Source organism: Lacerta agilis, chromosome 2, assembly GCF_009819535.1.
Source record: "Lacerta agilis isolate rLacAgi1 chromosome 2, rLacAgi1.pri, whole genome shotgun sequence".
Taxonomy (NCBI): domain Eukaryota; kingdom Metazoa; phylum Chordata; class Lepidosauria; order Squamata; family Lacertidae; genus Lacerta; species Lacerta agilis.
This window is the reverse complement of record NC_046313.1, coordinates 31,616,020-31,636,203: the sequence shown is the minus strand read 5'-3', so window position 1 is coordinate 31,636,203 and position 20,184 is coordinate 31,616,020.

The window sequence follows — 20,184 nt, the reverse complement described above, 5'->3', positions numbered from 1 at the left end:
AAGGGAACCAAACTCTTGGTAAGTGATGGCACCTCTGGAGTCTCTCACCACTCAGAGATTGAGGTGGTGTGCAACAGTATGCATACTCAAAAGTGAGCCCCGTTGAGTTCAGTAGGCTTTGCTTGCAACTGAGTGGGGACTGCAACCCCTGCGTCCATGTTCAGGTGTATTCATAAAGCATTCGGTTGTACGGCAGCCACTCCATGTGTTGATGCCACTAAAGCAAATAGATAGACACTGCCCGAAAGATCAAATAAAAATATATATGAGAGAAGTTCATTCTCTTTGCTATGAGTGACGCACGCAGCACTGCTTGCTGTGTTTTACGTGTATCGATGGGGCCTTTTCACTGGGTAAAGGTCACAGTGAAGAAATCAATGTGGTGATGATTCTGCTTCCATGTCTGACCACACGGTGTATAAAAGCAAATCTGGTTTCCTTCCACCTCTCTACAGATGGATCAGGCAAGTGCCGTTCAAGCTTCTGTTTTTGTTTCGTAGGGCTACTTAGGAGCATTTTCAGGCACCCACAACATGATTTTAAGTAGCTAAAAGAGGTCCCATTTTATTAATCAATGGCACAGTGCAGCAAACGCGAAACTTTCACCACTCAATGATATGATTCATTTGCATCCATTGCTTTCAGTGGAGAAATTCTATCTGCTCTCTAGGGTCTACAAGGGAACAAAGGTTAGGAAGTTTAGAATGGGATGGAATTCTCATAACAGGGCTACCAATTTCTTTGTCCCTTGGGTAGGCTGAACAAACAGATCCAATCAGCAGTATAATCTGAAATTTTGACTTATTAGGAAGCTGCACTCTACTGAGTCAGAAATAAAAGGCATCCCTCTGTCTGCAGTTCCAGAATATGGGGCCATCAGGTGCGTAGCCAGACTCATTGACAACCTTCATTGCTAGTTGGTGCTGTCAGATTTCTAAGTGGGGCTTTAAAGAAATGAATGGAAACCCATTGATTTCTTCCTAGCTTGCAGCCAGGGTGACAAACCTGTGGCCCTCCAGATGGTGTGGAGCTGCATCTCCTATCCAGCGGCATAGCTAGCCACTCGGGAGCCCGGGGTCGGGCATGCTGCGGAACCTCCAAGGAGTCTGCCCACCGCCTTCCCCTCAGCTGTAGGGCGGCTGAGGGGGAGGCAGTGGGCAGATGCAAGCCCCACGCTGCTGTTTTGGGCAGCATGGAGCCTGCAGGAGCCCAAACCACTCCCAGGAGAGACACATGGCTTGGGCTCGCTGCAGGCCCCATGGTGTGGCACCCAAGACGCCTCACCCCCCTGCCCCCCCTAGCTATGCCTCTGTTCCTACCTATCACCCTTGACCATTGGTAATCTTGGCCAAGGTTGATGGGATCTGGAGTCCAACAACATCTGTAAGGCCTCAGGTTTCTCCATCCCTGGCTTATAGGAACTTCTATAGCACTCTCAGCCACTCTATTATAACTTTTTCATTTGTTCTGTTTCGTTGCTAACTGATGCCTTATACGCGGAGTTTTACTGTATTTTTATATGCTTTTCGTTTGTTTTTGTTTTTTAATTCTTTAAGAAAACATTTGGTTTCCTGTTATGCTGCTTTAAATGTGTCTTCTCTACTTGACACTCATTTGTTTCGCCATGTTATATTTGCTGTTTCAGGATTGGTTGAGATTTATTTATTTTTAACTATTAAAACTAAAAATGATTTTAAAAAAATTAGCATCAGAAACTGTGATCTCGAATAAGAACAGCTATCTTCTGGGTCAAGGAGCCTTTCTCCCATTCCTTAAATAAATAGCCTCCACACTTTATCTCCTATATTCCTTTTAAGTACCTTACCATGCTCACAATCATTGTAAAATTTAAAATCACCCTCCCCCCCCAAAACCCCCACCTTAGGGACAATAAACCAGTGCTATGTCACACAAGGCTCACCATTCTGCCCCCTTTCTGCTCATCCTAATTTGGAGCTAGATGGCCTTGGGTGGGCTTTTCAGAAGATTGCTCCCCTTTTCCCATCACCCAAAATCTGCTATTATAATGCTGTTGGGGATGACTGTTTAAGGGACACCTGGCAACTATAGTTCACAGCAGCTGTGTGTTCACCAAAGGAAGCACCGAGCTTTTTCTTTGCCGCACAGCATGAGCTTAAGAGATGTGGAGATAAGTGGCTAAGAATCAATGCACACACACAGTTTTGCTGCCTAATGCTTCTTGTTCAGACTTCTGTCGGCTCATTAGTGCACAGCGAGATTGCATTCAGCTGCCTGTCCAGTTTACTTCTCTTATGGTCTTCAGCCAAGTGTTACATGTTTACCACACTGACAAGGCCGTCTTTACCCGGGGGTGCAAGGGGTGCGGGGTACCAGGGTGTGGAATTCTGAGGGTTGCCAGGCACCCGCCACTGAAGCCGCCTAAGAAGAAGAAGAAGAGTTTGGATTTGATACCCCGCTTTTCACTACCCTAAGGAGTCTCAAAGCGGCTAACATTCTCCTTTCCCTTCCTCCCCCACAACAAACACTCTGTGAGGTGAGTGGGGCTGAGAGACTTCAGAGAAGTGTGACTAGCCCAAGGTCACCCAGCAGCTGCATGTGGAGGAGTGGAGACACGAACCCGGTTCCCCAGATAACGAGTCTACCGCTCTTAACCACTACACCACACTGGCTCTTAAGTGTCTACCTGTTATGAAATAATAAATAATTTTTATCCAGCTAGAAAAGCAAAATACATACATACCTAGGTATTTCCGAAATGTATACCTACTGTTTCACTAAAGGACTTTCAACTTTGTGCACTCATTTACTACAGACACATCACACCAGCGGCGGCGCTTGTCATTCACAACAGCGTGTTTTAATTTCATCACTTACAGTTCAAATTCGTTTAGAGAAATCGTTTTTTAAAAAAGTTTATTTTTGCTAATTGTCAGCATTTTCTTTGACTAACTACTTAGGGCTCTACTACGCATGCGTTTCAGCATGCGATTTTAGTTTTCCATTTCCGCAAAAACATGCCTAGAGCACACACTATGAATTCCACGAGCTGCATTTTTTTTTCATTTTACAACGAATGCTAAGCGAGAAACACATTTCTTTTTCCTCCCTTCTTTCGTAAACAAGAGATAAGTCGTAAGCGTGGTATCTGGCATAAGCATAATAAAAGTTAATTTGGGGGCTAAACTAATTTTTTTGGGGGGGGCTGGGTGGATCTTTGCACCCTGGCAGTGTATATGCTAAAGACGGCCCTGCACACTGAAAAGCTTGGGCTTGCCAATCGGCAAGTCGGCAGTTCGAATCTGCTCGACGGTGGTGAGCTCCCATTGCTTTGTCCCAGCTTCTGCCAACCTAGCAGTTCAAGAGCACACCAGTGCAAGTAGATAAATAGGTACCGCTGCGGTGGAAAGGTAAACAGCGTTTCCATGCGCTCTGGCACTTGTCACAGTCCTCTGTGCGCCAGAGGTGGTTTAGTCCCGCTGGCCACATGACCCGGAAAGCTGTCTGTGGACAAATGCCAACTCCCTTGGCCTGAAAAGCGAGATGAGTGCCACACCCCATAGTCGCCTTTGACTGGACTTAACCTTTACCTTTACCTTTACCTTTACCTTTACCTAGATGTTTACACTGGTTGTCGTAAATGTGCACACACTCACACACATTGCCTAGCTAGTCCTAGGGCAACGATCTGTTGCTGTGTGTGTCACCTTTTTGCTCAGGAGTTCAGTCCTCCTTGATATCAAAGATGCTGGCAACTGGCATGCCCCATCAGCTTGCTACAAACAGTGCATTGATCTGTGACAAATGATGCAGGTTTTAGCTAGTTGGCCTTCCGTAACATGTGACGTTGTCCCATATCCTGAGAGACACATAATATGTCATTAATTGGTAAAACAAGATATACTTTCACATATCCCAGTGTGTGAGAGTGAGAGATAACTGCTAACATGCTGTAAGAAATCAATGAATTCCACTCGTGTTGCACTTAGGTCAATTTAGTCTCTGGGCTTACCAAGGGAGACTTCTTCGTCAAAGTCTTGTTCTAATGGCAGCACTTAAGTCAGCAATTAGAAGATCCTGTGAACCCAAACTCCCCACCCACAGAGAAGACTACTTTGCCATGTCCCCTCCTGATAGACTATTCCGGTTTTCCTTCCAGAATAGCTTTTTAGCAGGGTGGATAATTTCCCCCATCTCCCTGTGGTGTACGATTGCATCATTCAGCCATTCTTGCTGCAAAGAGGCAGCAGAATTCACTTGTTCTCAGAGAAGGCATGCCCAGAACAACAACACATGCAAAGAAGAAGAAAAAGAAAACTGGTTTCCTCCTAGGGCGGATAACATCCCTTGCAATCTGAAACAAGGTGGTTGCTGATCAGAGAAAGGGAGACTTCTCAGTGGTGGCACCCCGTTTGCATAATTTCTTCCCCAGGGCTGCTTGCTTGGGGCCAACATGGTCATTTTTTCAGTGACAGGCAAATTCTTTTCCTCCAGCAGGTTTCAAAATGGATTTTAAAAATATATATATATTAATTTCTATTTTTATCTTGTTTTTGTTCATCCTGCTATGCTCCACCCACACCTGTGGATATGACAAAGTTGTTGTGGATGGGGAAGCTTCTGTTCATCCAAGCAGCCATTTGAAGCTCGGCACACATTCACAATAACTATCGAAAAAGTCTGCATTTTATCACCCTGTTTACTACCGTTCCAAAACCTTGATCTTTCAATTAGTGATAAAACGCTTTTCTGACTACACTTCTGTTTAAATTGAAATATTAACGAAATGCCACTTAAATGGAAGAGTGTTATAGTACTATTGCACTATAATCCTATTTGGAAAGACAAGTGTGGGTGGGTGTTCCAGTCACTTTTGTAAAGGTTTTTAAATCTTTTTAAAAGATATATTTTTAAAAAAAATAAACGAGGAGTTAAAATGGCGCACATGCAAATATTATAAAGAATGTGGCTGCTTAAATGAATAGGGCATTTCCACTGGCAGCAAAAGCATGCCCCAGTGGTGCTGATGGGACACAACAGAGTGCAGAAAAGGATGCCTAACAGGGTAGTCATTTGCCGTTCCACTTGTAGCTCACAGTGGAAGAGCAATGGTTATTAAGAGTCTGAATGCAGCCTCCAGCAATTGCTATACCTGCTCAAGAGATAAGTCCCTTAAGGGGTGGGTAAGCTATAGCCCTCCAGATGTTGTTGGACTGCAGGTCCACTTGGTCCCAACTAGAACGATAGACAGGGATGATGATGATGGGAATTGCCAGAGGCTCTCTGTCCTTGACTTCAAGGGTTTGGCAAACCTTTAGCATTGGCTGCAGAGCTGTGCTCTGAGTGCGTGAATGCTCTGATGCATTTTTTAGAACAGCTGGCATTTATTTTCTCTCTTGTGAAATCATTTCAGAACTTTCTCAGCATCAAATCCTCCCCTGCCCCCCCCCCATTTCTCCAGACATTGATTTATTTATTGATGCATCTCTGGTTCTTAGCAGCTTTGAAGATGTTAAAGACAAGTAACGGTAGTTTGCTGTTGGCAGTCTTACACTTAGGGGTGTTTGTTGTAACCTAACATGGCAATGTAATTGCCTAAGTATTACTTGTACAGAAAGAAAATCGAATTGTGAAAGCCTACAACTGAAAATGAAATACAGCACAAGGGAGGAAAGCATAAATGTGTCTGCTCAATGTGCGTTGCACGGCATAAACGTTGGAGCCCAGTTTTATTCCACAGAACCTCACCACTTGTTCCCTTGTAAACCTTTCACTAGTCCTCTTTGCCAGGACCTCTCATCCAAAACAAGCCAAATATGGCAACCGGAATGCAAATTTTTTAAACAGATGTAACTTTGCAGTCGGTGTTCTGATTAGACCTGGTTCAGAATGAGTTCACCCAAGCTTCATTGTATCAAGGGCACAAACCGGGCAATGGGATTTTCTAGCAGATGACATAACCTGGAACAGGCAGCAGCTGATGTATGTATGCTGACATAAGTGAACACTAAAGTTGTTACCCAATGGTTCTGTAATGCCTTCTGATACCCTCTCCCTTTTGCTCCCCAGCTCTCTAGCCAATCTTCCTCCTCATTTTATCCTCACACCAACCAGGTAGGTAGGCCTGTATTTTGGAGCTTTATAATTTAGGAAGACTTTGGAAGAACTGGTTGACAAGTCTTACCAGCCGCTGACATATGGGCAGATTTTATTTGCTGCTTTTCTGGGCTTCTTCTGCACCAGGGTTTACGCCAGTGTAAAAAGTTGTAATCCAAATGCAGATAGCAACAGCTATCGGGACATAGCAGCACCGACAGCCACTCCCATAGCACCCTTCAAAATTCTGCCATTACATTGGTACCCCGGGTTACGTCCTTAATTCGTTCTGGGTTACAGTACGTAACCCGAAAAGGATGCAACCCGAATAATTCGTTCTAGAAAACCGAAAAATCGCTTCTGCGCATGCACAAATTGTGCATGCTTCGGGTTGCACTTCTGGGTTAGCGGAATTCGTAACCTGAAAAGTACGCAACCTGAAGCGTAAGTAACCCGAGGTATGACTGTATCTACCAACCACGGTGATACACACTGATGAGGGACATTCACCAGGTAGGGAAGGCACCAATCAACAACTGCCACAACCATGATGACGTGGCCCTGCACGGTTCACACCCCTTGACACATAATTTACCAGCCTGCTGCCAGGCACTGCTCACAGTGTTTTCTCCTTAGGAGGCTATGTGCAGGTAAACAGCTTCTTCTTTTCTTCTTCTTTGGCAATCACTCATAGCCGAGTAAGATTGTCTTCCATGAACACGGTCTTAACAGCGAGTCCATAAGTGACTGTGGAAGACAATTCTGGTTCCACACATCCTTCCACAGTGGGGACATAGGTTTCCAGACGGGAGTTGATCATGGTGAAGGTTTGCCAAGCGTGCCTTCCTCTTAGCACATTTCTCCTTTTCATTCCGAGTTCGAGCACCTTCAAAGTCCATGACACTTTTAGTAAAGTCTGTTCTCCAATTGGAGTGCTTGCAGGCCAGTGTTTCCCATTTGTCATTGTTTATACTACATTTTTTTTAAAGATTTGCCTTGGGAGAGTCTTTAAACCTCTTTTGTTGACCACCATCATTACGCATTCTGGTTTCAAGTTTGGAATAGAGTAGTTGCTTTGGAAGGTGATAATCAGGCATCCCCACAACATGACCAGTACAATGAAGTTGATGTTGAAGAATCATTGCTTCAGCACTTGTAACCTCAAGGCTTAGGGCTCCAATAGTGAAGATTCAAAGCCAAATACATACTGGCAACAGTTGCCTTCAAGTACAACCCACTACAGGTTCATTTCCACTGTGGGTTAACCACTACTTTATATGGCTTGTAGTTCTACAAAAACTTTTCTTCAATACCTGATTCTACAAATGTTTTTATCAAGTTTTCCTCACTGGCCACATCTTCCTTGCTCGCTTCCTCAATCTCCCCGCTGGCGAATCATAACAAGATTTGTTACGGTGATGTTTTTCAGCTAATCTATAAATGCACCATTACTGCTGTTATCTGACATGGCACAGAAGGTGAACTCTCTTCAGATGCAGCACCTACCACCTAAGTTTTCAAAGTCCCCTGTAATTTTGCTGTATTTGTAAAAGCTGTTGGGCATTCCTGCTACGCTTAAAGCTGTGTACATAGCTGCCATGCTAAGTTCCAAATGCTACACTGCCCATCTTCTGGAGCGTGTTTTTTTAGACAGATGCTTTCGTCTTCAATGTTTCACATCTCTGAATAAATGACATGACTGGACCCCTCACATAATATGATGTTGTCGCAAGAGGCAATGTGCTTTGCCAGTTGGAGTTTCAGACATTTCTTTCTGGGATCATTGCCTAGTTACTGTACCGCTTTTCAGACTCAGTTTTTCACCTGCCAGATAATAATGAAAGCTATAATCCTATGCCCACTTTCCTGGGCACAAGGCCCATAGAATTTAATAGACCTTACTTTTGAGCAGGCTCGCATAGGATTACACTTTCAGGCTGCAAGACTATGTACATTGACTTGGGAGCATGATCCACAGAACATGCACAGGGGTAGGTGGCAAGTGCTGCCGTGATGTAGCATGGGGGGGGGTGTCACAGGGGCAGTTGCCCCAGGCGCAAAATTGTTAGGAGCGCAAAATTTCAACACCTGGCGCTGCCTCAATACGGCTGCACACTTCCATCACTGGGCTCCATTGAAAATGGCTTCTCCATGCGAAACAGAAAGTGACCTCTCCCGACAACGGAATGGCTCTTCTTTTAGGCAGTTGAATGCACATGTGTACTCCGCCTGTTTCCCTCTCTTCCAGCCACCCCTCCACGCAGCCCTGGACACTGGCAGCCCCTGCTACGCCACTGCTGCAGTGATTATTGTTATGTGTGACCCAATGACTGAGTATTGCGAGTGCCTAGGAGTCCCAAGGCATACTCATGTTTGGTTTCCTTAGAATGAAAGTCAGTGGAGACTGTGGTGTCTATGGGATGCATGGTTTTATTTATACACACATACATATGGGCTAAGAATAAGACTGAAAGACACACATAATTGATACATGAACAGATTTTGCTCCCTTCCATGGGGTTTTCAGGGGCCACCACAAAGCTATAGCTTTGGATTCAGCACAGAGAGCAAGTCAAGCCTCTGTGTCTCTTCCCAGCCTAATACAAGCCAAGAGTGGCTCCAAGCCTATTACTATTCTCTTACACAAAGAGTGAAGAACCTGTGATCTCCAGCTGTTGCTTGACTCCAGCTCCCATCAGCCCCTGGCAGCATAGTTAAGAGTCAGGGATGATGGGAGTTGTAGTCCAGCAACACTTGAAGGACTGCAGGTTCCTCTGCCCTGTCTTACACTTACCAGTGATGTCATCTTCAGTCAGGGGAGAGCAGAAGGCCTGCTGTCCTTAGCCTGGAAAGTATCTCCAGCTAGTAGTTTCTCTGGCAACCAGTAACCTGATTCTTTAGTCATGCAAATATATACTTAACAGCCTTGGCTAGAGCACTAACTCAGCAAAGATAATGGTTTGACTACTTCAGCCATCTCTTTTCCCGCAGAAAGCCGTCTTACAGATATAAAAATGGCAGGCTTGGAGCCTCCTGCCCCAAAGATGCCACCTAGGCAATTCTACAACATTATATGTGTGTGTGTGCAGCTTAAAAACATGCTTACATAAGCATTCAGCAGTATTAATATGCTTCAAAATTACATTTGCTTACACAAAGGATTAATCCAACGTTGAAGCTTATTCAAAACAAAGTAAAGGGCTCCTGCATAACCAGAGGCAATTTCTGTACTATTTCACATTGATACAAGCTAGTAGGGAAGACAGTACCAGCTGGTGGGGATGGGGCGAACTCATAATTTACAGAAAGCACACAGTGAGCCAATGGTCTGAGAAAGTGGATATACAAGCGAGGCTCAGGGTCAGATAATGTGGTAAGATCCTTGACATAAGAATGCAAGAAGGGCCTGCTGGATCAGGCTAACGGTCCATCTAGTCCAGCACTATGTTCACACAGTGGCCAACCAGATGCCTATGGGAAACACCCAAGCACAAGAGCACTTTCCCCTCCTGTGGTTCCCAGCAACTTGTAGGCAGAAGCATTACTGCTTCCAAACATGGAGGTAGAGCATAGCCATCATGGCCATTGAAAGCCTTATTCTATCTGCAGTAGTAATCTCCTATTAGTTTTAGAGGAGATGCAGGGGTGAGCTCCCGTTGCTCCGTCCCAGCTCCTGCCAACCTAGCAGTTCGAAAGCATGCCAAAAAAGTGCAAGTAGATAAATAGGTACCGCCCCGACGGGAAGGTAAATGGCATTTCTGTGCATTGCTCTGATTTCGCCAGAAGCGGCTTAGTCATGCTGGCCACATGACCCGGAAGCTGTCTGCAGACAAACGCCGGCTCCCTTGGCCAGTAAAGAGAGATGAGCGCCGCAACCCCAGAGTCATTCGCGACTGGACTTAACTGTCAGGGGTCCTTTACCTTTTAAACAGGTGGTTTGGACTTAACTGACAGGGTCTGGCAGGGCTCTGAGAGCTTGCACTTGAGCTGTCAGATGAGGGTATTTATGTTTGGGTGTAGATGTGGCCATACCGCTGCTCCAGACGTCCAGCTTGGAGCACCACCAGCTACCTAGCCATCGGAAGCCATCGGAAGCATGTTTAGCGCACCTCGGGAGCTACTGTAAATTTGTGCTTTGTCAGTAAAGAATTAAACTACCCGCTGTTTGTCCTCTTTGAACTGGGTGTGTTCCAGACACTGACATGCATGAGATTACCTACCCGTTGGTTGTTGTTGTTCAGTCGTTCAGTCGTGTCCGACTCTTCGTGACCCCATGGACCAGAGCACGCCAGGCACGCCTATCCTTCACTGCCTCTCGCAGTTTGGCCAAACTCATGTTAGTAGCTTTGTGAACACTGTCCAACCATCTCATCCTCTGTCGTCCCCTTCTCCTTGTGCCCTCCATCTTTCCCAACATCAGGGTCTTTTCTAGGGAGTCTTCCCTTCTCATGAGGTGGCCAAAGTACTGGAGCCTCAACTTCAGGATCTGTCCTTCTAGTGAGCACTCAGGGCTGATTTCTTTAAGAATGGATAGGTTTGATCTTCTTGCAGTCCATGGGACTCTCAAGAGTCTCCTCCAGCACCATAATTCAAAAGCATCAATTCTTCGGCGATCAGCCTTCTTTATGTTCCAGCTCTCACTTCCATACATTACTACTGGGGAAACCCGTTGGTACCTGGTACAAATCTCAGAATGCCTCATTGCGTACATAGTATCTAAGAAGTCTTGCTGGATAATACTAACCTCGGCAATACAGGTTCACCTCGCTGCTCCTGAGCATCCCTGGCAATGTCTCCTTCTGTCACCGGGCTTCCTTTGGAAAGAAATGCAGGTTTAATTTACAGATCCAGGGCTCGATCCACCAGGAAGCTCTCCTACTCGAGCTCCACTCAGCTGAATGGGATTTGTGGAAGAGCATAAGTGCTCTCTCATGCAAGTCCCATTCATTTTAGTGGGGCTTGCCCAAGAGAACTTCCATGTGGGGCTTGCCAAGGAGAACTTGAGAATCCTTCACATTTTTCGGACAGCTAATTGCTCTCCTTGTAAAGTACGTGCCCTGAATTTCTTCTCTAAAACCACATAGGTAGCTGCCAGTCTCAGCCAAGGGGTTATGTGGTCCTTTTGTTCAATGGGTCAAATTCTCACCCTGTTATCAAGGCAGTGAGAAACGGCATAGTTCAATGCACAGCACTTATCCCACTTTGTAGCATCTGCCTGCATTTCTGGCATGACTGAGTTTGAACAGGCTTCTCAATTTGTTTATCTGTTCCCAATGGGCTCAAGCTTCCCCCCCCCACAACGTACCCCACTGCAAATATTCACAGTGCAGGGAAGGATAACTGTTCCATTCTCCTACATATTTATAAATTTGAAAGGACAAGGAAAAGTAAGGGACTGACTTGAGCAAATTGCAAATAGGTTTTCGGCACAAGAGCAAAGGATTTAAGCAAGAGACACGAAAATAGACTAATTCCAAAGGATTTAATAAGAGCGTTTCATTACCGAATAGGAGATTGTGGAATCTTTGATCTTTTCCTCTTTCCAGCTTTGACCTGCTGATTTCACACTTCAGCAGTTTCCCCCTCCTCCTAGAGAGACGATGGGATTTCCACATTTATTGTCTGGGACCTCAGTTGCATAGAGGGAAACATTGTGATTCGTGAAGTGCTCAATGAGGTCATGAAATATCTGCTTCAAGTTAGAAGCTGGAATGTTGCATCACAGCCTTTTGCCAACCTGGTGCCCTCTAGGTGGTTTGGACTGCAACAGCCCCTCCCAGCCACCAGCCACCCCCGCATCTGGGCCTTGGTGTACATAAGACAATTTAAAACAACGTATAATTGAAATTGGGGAGGGGAAATTAAGAATGGCTATGGACAACTTGCTAACATGCCTGAGTTGGCTTGCCAAAACAGAAAAGTACTGCGCTGAGCAGTTTGGAGAGAGATACCAATGGGACAAGTACATGATATATAGCTTTGAAAGCTATATATCACCTGGGAAAGCTGGAGCAGCTCAGTCAGTAGATCATGAGGTTTTTAATCTCAGGGTCGTGGGTTCAAGCCCCACATTGGGCAAAAGATTTCTGCATTGCAAGGGTTGGACTGGATGGCTGGCCCTCGTGATCCCTTCTAACTCTATGATGCCACTGGCTTGATCTGATGTGGAAATTGTTGTAATCTATTTTTCATTTATTTTATTATTGTTGTGTTTCTGTATTACGTATACTGCTGTTTTTAATGATACAGTATTGTTAATTCCATCACTGACTTAGAGGTACATCTGAGTGTTGATTATATATTATATGTTGGAAGCTGTCTTGTGAGGATTTCAGCTTAAAAGGCAGAGAGAGAGAGAGAGAGAGAGAGAGAGTCCCCGAAACAGCAGAAAAGTACAATTCAGTCCCAAATGTCAGGATTCAGTGAATTCCTATCCTCCCCTCACCAAGGAAGTAGACAAGGAAGCTCTTACTGTCTTTATTCAGTATTCACAGTGAGAAGCTTGTGTACACTGCCTCTTAGATTAATGGCGTTACTCCAACTGAGTTCCTCCCCCCTCTCTTCCTAGCAACAGCAGTTCCCTTTATGGTGGCTGCCAGGGGCTAATAGCCTCTGAGTCCTTTGCTCTTCCACTTTCAGTGCACGCCAGCTTCTGAGAGAAGCGGAGTCGGGAATGCTTTACAGTGATAAAGTGTGAGCTGGCTGCTCTAGCTCTGTCTCCCCCTTCTCTTCTCCCAACACCTCCCAACTCTTCTGTTCACCTGTCTCTGAGCTGTGACCTTCCTCAAACCACTGCTGTAATTCAATACTGCCTTCCTCTTCTCTGGAAGGGAGAAGAAGAGGGGAGGTGGTCTCCACCATTCCTTCTCAGTCCCGTTCCCCTCAGTCCAGTCCCTGACACCAAGGATCCAGTGCTGGGTTACACACACACACACACACACACACACACACACACACGGGTTTTGGCATGAATGCTTCCCTCTTACCCCTGCTGCAGCACAGCTTAGCAACAGTGCTTCTGTGTTTGTCTACGAAGAGAAACCTGGAGAGAAAAGACCCAAAACAGCAGTGCAGTGCGGTATCCTAAGACCCACCAGAATATCTCTGGTGTACATTGAGCCCTTGTTTCCAAATGTAGCAGGAATGAGAACAAGACACAACTTTAACCATCACAGTGCACAAGATTAGATGTGGTCCAGTCCAAGCTCACCATCCCTCGGTTTCAACGCAAAAGAATGGGGCACATGCTTTGCTCTCTTTCCATTGAAAACCAGTGAAAGTGCTTAACTATGGGCTGGGATGTGCCTATTATTGTTTGCACAATGGCCGCTAAAGCGGATTTCTAGGACTGGACCGGCTGAGTGTCAGAAAGCATCTCCACCTCAGCCAGATAAACGATCAAGTATTAAAAGGTCAAAATGTTACTTTCTTAATTTTAAAATATCTGCAGTATATTAAAAATAAATAAATAGTAAAGGGTATTAAAGTAAAAGCTTTCCCCTGCCATTTCCCCATTATTATGTAAAGTATCACTGGCTCAGAGTGCGTTTTTTGTGTGTGTTTGAGTCTCTGATTCACTGCTCAGCATCTCCCGTGGAGAAAGAGGAAGACCTGGCTCCTGTTTGCATGCACTTCTCCAAGATTTGTCAGAAGAGATAGATGCACTTGCTTCTATTACACGAAAAGGCAGAGAGATAAAAGAACACAGATCCTCGAGCAGACGCTCTTCTTTAAATAGACCCAAATGTCTCTCTAAAAACAAACTTAATCCAGACAGACATTATCAGCTGGGTTCAAAAGTGGCTGCTTCCCTGCAGCATTATTGGTCGGTCTGGTTATGTCTTATATAGCAATTGGTGCAGTTCAGGTTAATGTGCACCATCTGGGCTTCTGGAGATGGTTACTTTGGGGAATTGGACCACTAACTTCAGATAAGCAGTGGATTTAAAAAACAAAACGAAACACCCACACACAGAGGAACGATCAGTCAGTGGTGACATGAGCATATGAAGTGTCCTATACTGAGTCTGATCATGACAGAAAAATAACTGGGCACTCAACAAAGGTGCAAAAGAAAAACTCACACCCCAGTTAACAGTGGCCCATAAAAGTACGCTTCCTGCAGAGTCAAAAGAAGAAAAAATGCAACAGAAACTGACTTGGCTGAAGCAGGCCACCAGGAGTACTGTAAAAGAAAAAGGCTTTTCTAATCTAGACTTTAATTTTAAGCAAACGAAGTTAGAACTCCCTGTTAGCTGCTAGCCTTCTCTCATAGACTCTTTTTAAACTAATTCCAAATATCAAAGAACTCACACTCCCAACACTCCCAAAAAGAAACTGCTTCCCAACAGAGCCTTATATACACAGAGTAACGCCCACACTTCAGGCAATTAAGAACAAAACACCGGCTCAGGTGCAATTTTGATCACTCAAATAAAACCCAACAGATCAATGGTCCATCTAGCTCAGTATTGTTGTCACTGACTAGCAATGGCTGTCCAAGGTTTTAGGCAGGAAACTGGGGCTTTTGGAAGGCAATGCATGTACCCCACCACAGCCAAGATGGTCTTAATGCCCCTTCATACATTTCTCCCTATGCCATTGCAATCATGTTTTGGAAGCTAGAAACTACATGGGTTGGCTCAACTGTGTGGGTCTTTACCACCCAATCATTGCTCTCCCTCTTGCCTCAGCAATGGTCAGCTGACAAGCTAGCTCCGCCCATGTGGTTCTGTGTTGCCTCTGTGGTCACATCTGGTGTTCCAGAACCACATGGGGAGAGGAGACCCAGTTACTCAGGTCCTTCTTGAGCAAGAGTTACTGGGTCAGGAAGGGAGCCAGTCCTCTGAATCAGTAACATGAGGAGAGACTCAGGCTGCACATCAACAGATGGTACATGTCTTGAGAAAATGGACACAGAGGTTATTAAATAAGTATAGTTGGATGGTGCAGTTTTAAGATGCAGTGCCCTGCTGGACTAGACAAACACATTATCTGCCTCAATACAAAACAAATCAATGCCTCCATCACCAAACGTAAGCAACTTTCACTAACGTGGTGGTTTGCCAATGAATCATTCCCACTTTACCCCTTTCTCTCCCGCTGTGTCTGATTTGGAGTTGCAGTATTCGCTCTTCCTGTGTAATTTGCTCATCTGCACCTTACAGAATTCAGAGCAATAGATGACAAAGACCAGCACCTCCATCATCACACTTCTGCATTGAGTCTCAGCTGCTGAATTCTCCCTTGCAGTGAGTGACTCGATTAGTGCTCTCTCTTTACGGTGTGTTATTAATGGTGGCCTGACTCCAGCCCTGACACATCATGCGAACTGGTAGTTTCCATTCACAAAACGACAATCCCCAGCACCTTTCATAAACTACAGTTCCCAGGACTCTTTGGAGGATGTAATGTGTTTTGAACACACTTTAAATATACGGTGTAGGTTTGCCCAGAGTGGTTGGTGCCTGTTGATAATCCTCAGCTCAAAATCCTTGAACCCAAATAGTATGGGAAACAGCCTTACTAGAAAAATTAACCAATAAGCTGAAACTGACACGGGGACAAATAGAAGAAGACGCCTTCACCCCGGGTATGACTCCCCTTTATCTCACACAAAGCCCAACAAGACAATGACAAAAATCCACCAACAGCGTACAAATCAATATGGCTAACCTGACCCAAAACACCCACCCACCCCATTCACACATGAAAACAAAGACCACCACAGCCAACCACAAATGAACAACCACACCCTAGGCCAACCCCAACCTCTCTCACCACCAAAGGAACACAAGCGAACAGCAGAGAACCTGCACAAGCAACGCTGACATCAAACCCTACATATATTAAGTAAAACAGAAACATCGTCACCTGACCCCCCCATCTTTCCCCCGTCCACCTCCCCCCCTTTTCTTCCCAATGTCTTAACAAATGAAACTGATTTGTAAAAATGTTACATGGAAAAAAATACGAGAGAGAGACATTGCACATTCTTTTGTAAATCAAGAAAATCTTTAATAAAAATACATTTTAAAAAAATCATTGAACCCAGCAGGAAAAACTCAAGAGCTTGCATGTTAAGTGAGGTTTGGCCACCATAGTAGACCTGCTAGAACTGAATGGTGGGAATGCAACCCTGTTGGTGCATTTGGACCCCTCAGCATTTAGGATTAGCAAATGACTTGGCAGCTCAATTTATTTACAGGACCGCTGTGTTTTGTTTTGCAATTCTGCAAGCAGGGGGGTATGAGTGCATATACACTGTTTTCCTTTACCAAATTAATGATTGCAAAGTGGCTTTTCATTAGCATGTTACTTATGCGTGGATGTACACAAGTTGGCAAGGGAGCAAGAGGGATGTGAGACTCGCTGGAAGCTTCCCGAGTATGGAAGTAATTGCCCGAGGCAATCTAAGCTACAAACCGAGACCACAGGCATTACATTGTAATCAAACATTGCGGAGACGGTTTATTATAGACTGTACCCCCTAAATGATGGGTGGAGAACAGCTGTGAGTCACAGCGAGTGAGCATTTGAGATCGCTGTGGGTTTGGGGAAAATATGCAGTACAAATTGGGGAAAACGGACAGATTCACTGTCTGCCTTCTGGGCACTGAGGATGCGGCTGACATGTTATTGTTACAAAAAAGGGAGAAATACTCTCCTCTGTTCACCTTCTCCCCACCATATATAGTTTTGTAAACATGTTGCATTCTGCTGCAACCACCAAGTGTAATCTTTTCTCAAAGGAAGTTGGTTCAGGCCTCCCTCCCGGTTAATTTTGGATACCCTTTTCTGCACCTTTTCTAGCACTCCCTTCTGAGACAGACATTATCACCTGCTCATTGCTGTTGACCCGGCTGCTGTTAAAAGGCACAACTACAAATGCTAGTTCTAAAGTTGGCAACCCTAATGCACAGGATGTGTTCATGTAGTGGCACTGGGGTGTGTGTGTGTGTGTGATATATCACCACGCATGATACCTGTACACAGTTTGCACACTTTCCCACACTTTTCTTAGTGCCTGAACCCTCTCAGAAACCCATTTTCCCCCTCAAAACTAGAATGAGAAGCACAGCCCCCTCCTCCCCAAGTGTCTCTATTTTCCAGGGACAGTCTCAGATTTACAGAAGCCATCCCAGTTTCTGATTTGATCCTGGAATGCCCCGCTTTAACTTAGGACGCCCCTATTTTCATCAGAGGGTATGGAGTTATGCAACCCCCGAGCCAATGAGAAGTACGGTAACTATACAACCTTTAAAAGATATCTGGAGGCAGCCCTGTATAGAGAAGTTAAAAAAAAGTTTAATATTTTATTATGTTTTTATGTATGTTGGAAGCTGCCTAGAGTGGCTGAGGCTACCCAGTTAGGTGGGTGGGGTATAAATAATAAAGTTGTTGTTGTTGTTGTTGTTGTTGTTGTTGTTGTTGTTGTTGTTGTTGTTGTTGTTGTTGTTGTGTAAAATGGTAAAAAGGGACTCCTGACTGTTAAGTCCAGTCACGGACGACTCTGGGGTGGTGGCGCTCATCTCACTTTACTGGCCACCCCCATTTTCATTGGAGAAATGTTGGAGGATATGGAAGCAGGGAAATGAGGTATTTTATTGCTTATGCTGAGCTTGACTGGCTACATATTCTCTCGCTGAAAGCATTTGTGCTCCTGACATCCCCTTTCCCTTTTGTTAGGGGAGGGGGGGGGAAATGTACATTAGCTGTAGTAACACAATGCATATCTGATTAGGCACAGTTTTGCGTAAGAGCAATGATTATTTTGATTGGGGCATTATGATGCAGCATTCACTGGAGTCAGCAGCAGGCTTTTCACCTACCAGCTGAAATCCACAGTGGGAGGAGGCAAGAAGTAGAAGGATGCCTCTCATTACCAGCCTGCCAGAAGGATGAGTAATTCACTTTAGTGTGAATAATGCCCCCGGACCCAGGGAGAAATGGAATATCCATCACACCAAACAAGGAGCTTGTTATTACCGGCACTGTCAAGAGTTCCCCATCAGTCACAATCTTCAGAAGTCAACGGGGATGGCGTGTTGGTTGTACCCGGAACAAGACTGTAGACACCAACATAGGGAGGGTTTCAGAACAATAATTCACTCGTTAAGCACGAGAGCTGATTGTAGGTTGAAAGAAGTCTGGGCTTCTGCACCTTTAATAGAGGGGTGCTCATCACCAGTGTAGGTACTCCTGCTGAAATGCTCATAGATGCTTAGAATTGTAGAGTTGGAAAGGGACCACAAGGGTCATCTAGTGCAGGCACGTCCAACAGGTAGATTGTGATCTACTGGTAGATCACTGGACGTCTGCGGTAGATCACTGGTAGTTCATTGGCTCCCCCAAAAAAGCTGAACAACTGTGGCTCCCCTTAAAAAAGCTCAACATTTTACCTCCTCCCTGAAAAAACTCAACAACTTTGACCCAACCCCCGCCCCAAAATGGGCCTTCCTCCTTCCTAAAAGAAGCTCAACAACTTTGACTTGAACCCCCCAAAAGGGGGTAGATCACTGCCAGTTATTAACTCTGTGAGTAGATCGCAGTCTCTTGGGACTTGGCCACCCCTGATCTAGTGCAAACCCCCTGCAGTGCAGGAATCTTTGCCCAACATGGGGCTCGAACCCACGACCCTGAGATCATGAGTCTCATGTTCTACCAGCTGAGCTACCCCAGAAGTGAACTTCTGGGTCAGGCCAATGGCCCATCAACTTCAGCATCCTGTTCTCACAGGGACCAACCAGATGCCCCTGTGGGAAGCCCACAAGCAAAACATGACTGTGACAGCACTCCCTCCGCTGTTAAATAGGGAAGAGGCTCTTTACACATCTCTTATTTAAATATACCCAGGTGTTGCTGGACTCTTAAGTCCTATCAGCTTCAGCCAGGACAGCCAACCATCAGAGATGATGGGAGAGGTAGTCCAGGAACATTTGTAGGGCCACAGGTTCACCAGCTCTGGTGTAACTGCTCCATGTCCCACTACTATCTTGGTGAGTATGTCGGGGCAAGGATTTCTCAGTGGTGGCACCTTAACTCTGAAGTGCTCTACCTCGAGAAGCCCGTTCATCCCCCTTTCCAACACACCTTCAGAAACGTCATCAAAGCTTCTATTTTAAATATGCTTTTTGAAATGGTTTGATCCTCAGAGTAACTGCTTATGATGCTGCTGTTTTGGTGTCTCAGTTATTTTTAAAGTTGATGTTGTTGTTCATTAAATTTATATACCACCCTTTATCGAAAGATCTCAGGGCCACGTACAACATTAGAAGAAACACATTACGAGACGTCAATCAATAGTTGATGGTTTTATTTTGGTTCTTCGTGTTTAAATCATGCTTTCTGAGCTAGATATTTTTTTTGAGAGGGGTGGTATTTGTGAGCCTGAAATGTTGCAAATTAATCAATTAATTATAAAATAACCGGGCTATGGGTTGGGAAGTACTCAGGCAGTACCCAATGTACCAAACGTCTTTCCTATTTTAAATGATCGATATTCATTTTTCACATTTCCTGGGAAACCTTGTCTGGAGTTGCATTGTCAAAAATTGGCATGTAATGCAGCTTTCGGTACTGGTTTGCTTCTACTTTATTTCTGAGGCAATTTTTCACACATAGCACAGTTCTGTATGAACTGAGAATTGCTTTCTCCAAGGAGGGCTCGATCTTAAAACAAACAAACTAACAAACTAACTCTGTTGTATACCCAGGCCCAGACCAATTGGCAATCTCATCAACAAAGCTGCAAACCGATGATCACTTGATCACTAAGACAGCAAGCTTCAGTAAAGGCTTTTGAATCTTAATAGCAGAATATAGTTGAACCCCACTTTTAATCAAGTGAGGGATACAATTGGTTCCCAACCAATCTCTGGCCATGCTTGGTTGCTGTGGCTGCTGCAGGTGTGTGCCTGGGGACATGAGGACATGATATTAATGTTCCTTTATAACAAATCCATCCCTGCATTCACAGATCGTTGTTTAACAAGCTGCTTTAGACTTCTGAATCTCTCTCATGGGATTCCTTCACAGCAGCATAGCAGCGTAATCCACTGCTTATGTTGTCTCTTCTGTGCTCTCTTCATTAAGTGAAAATGCCTCGTA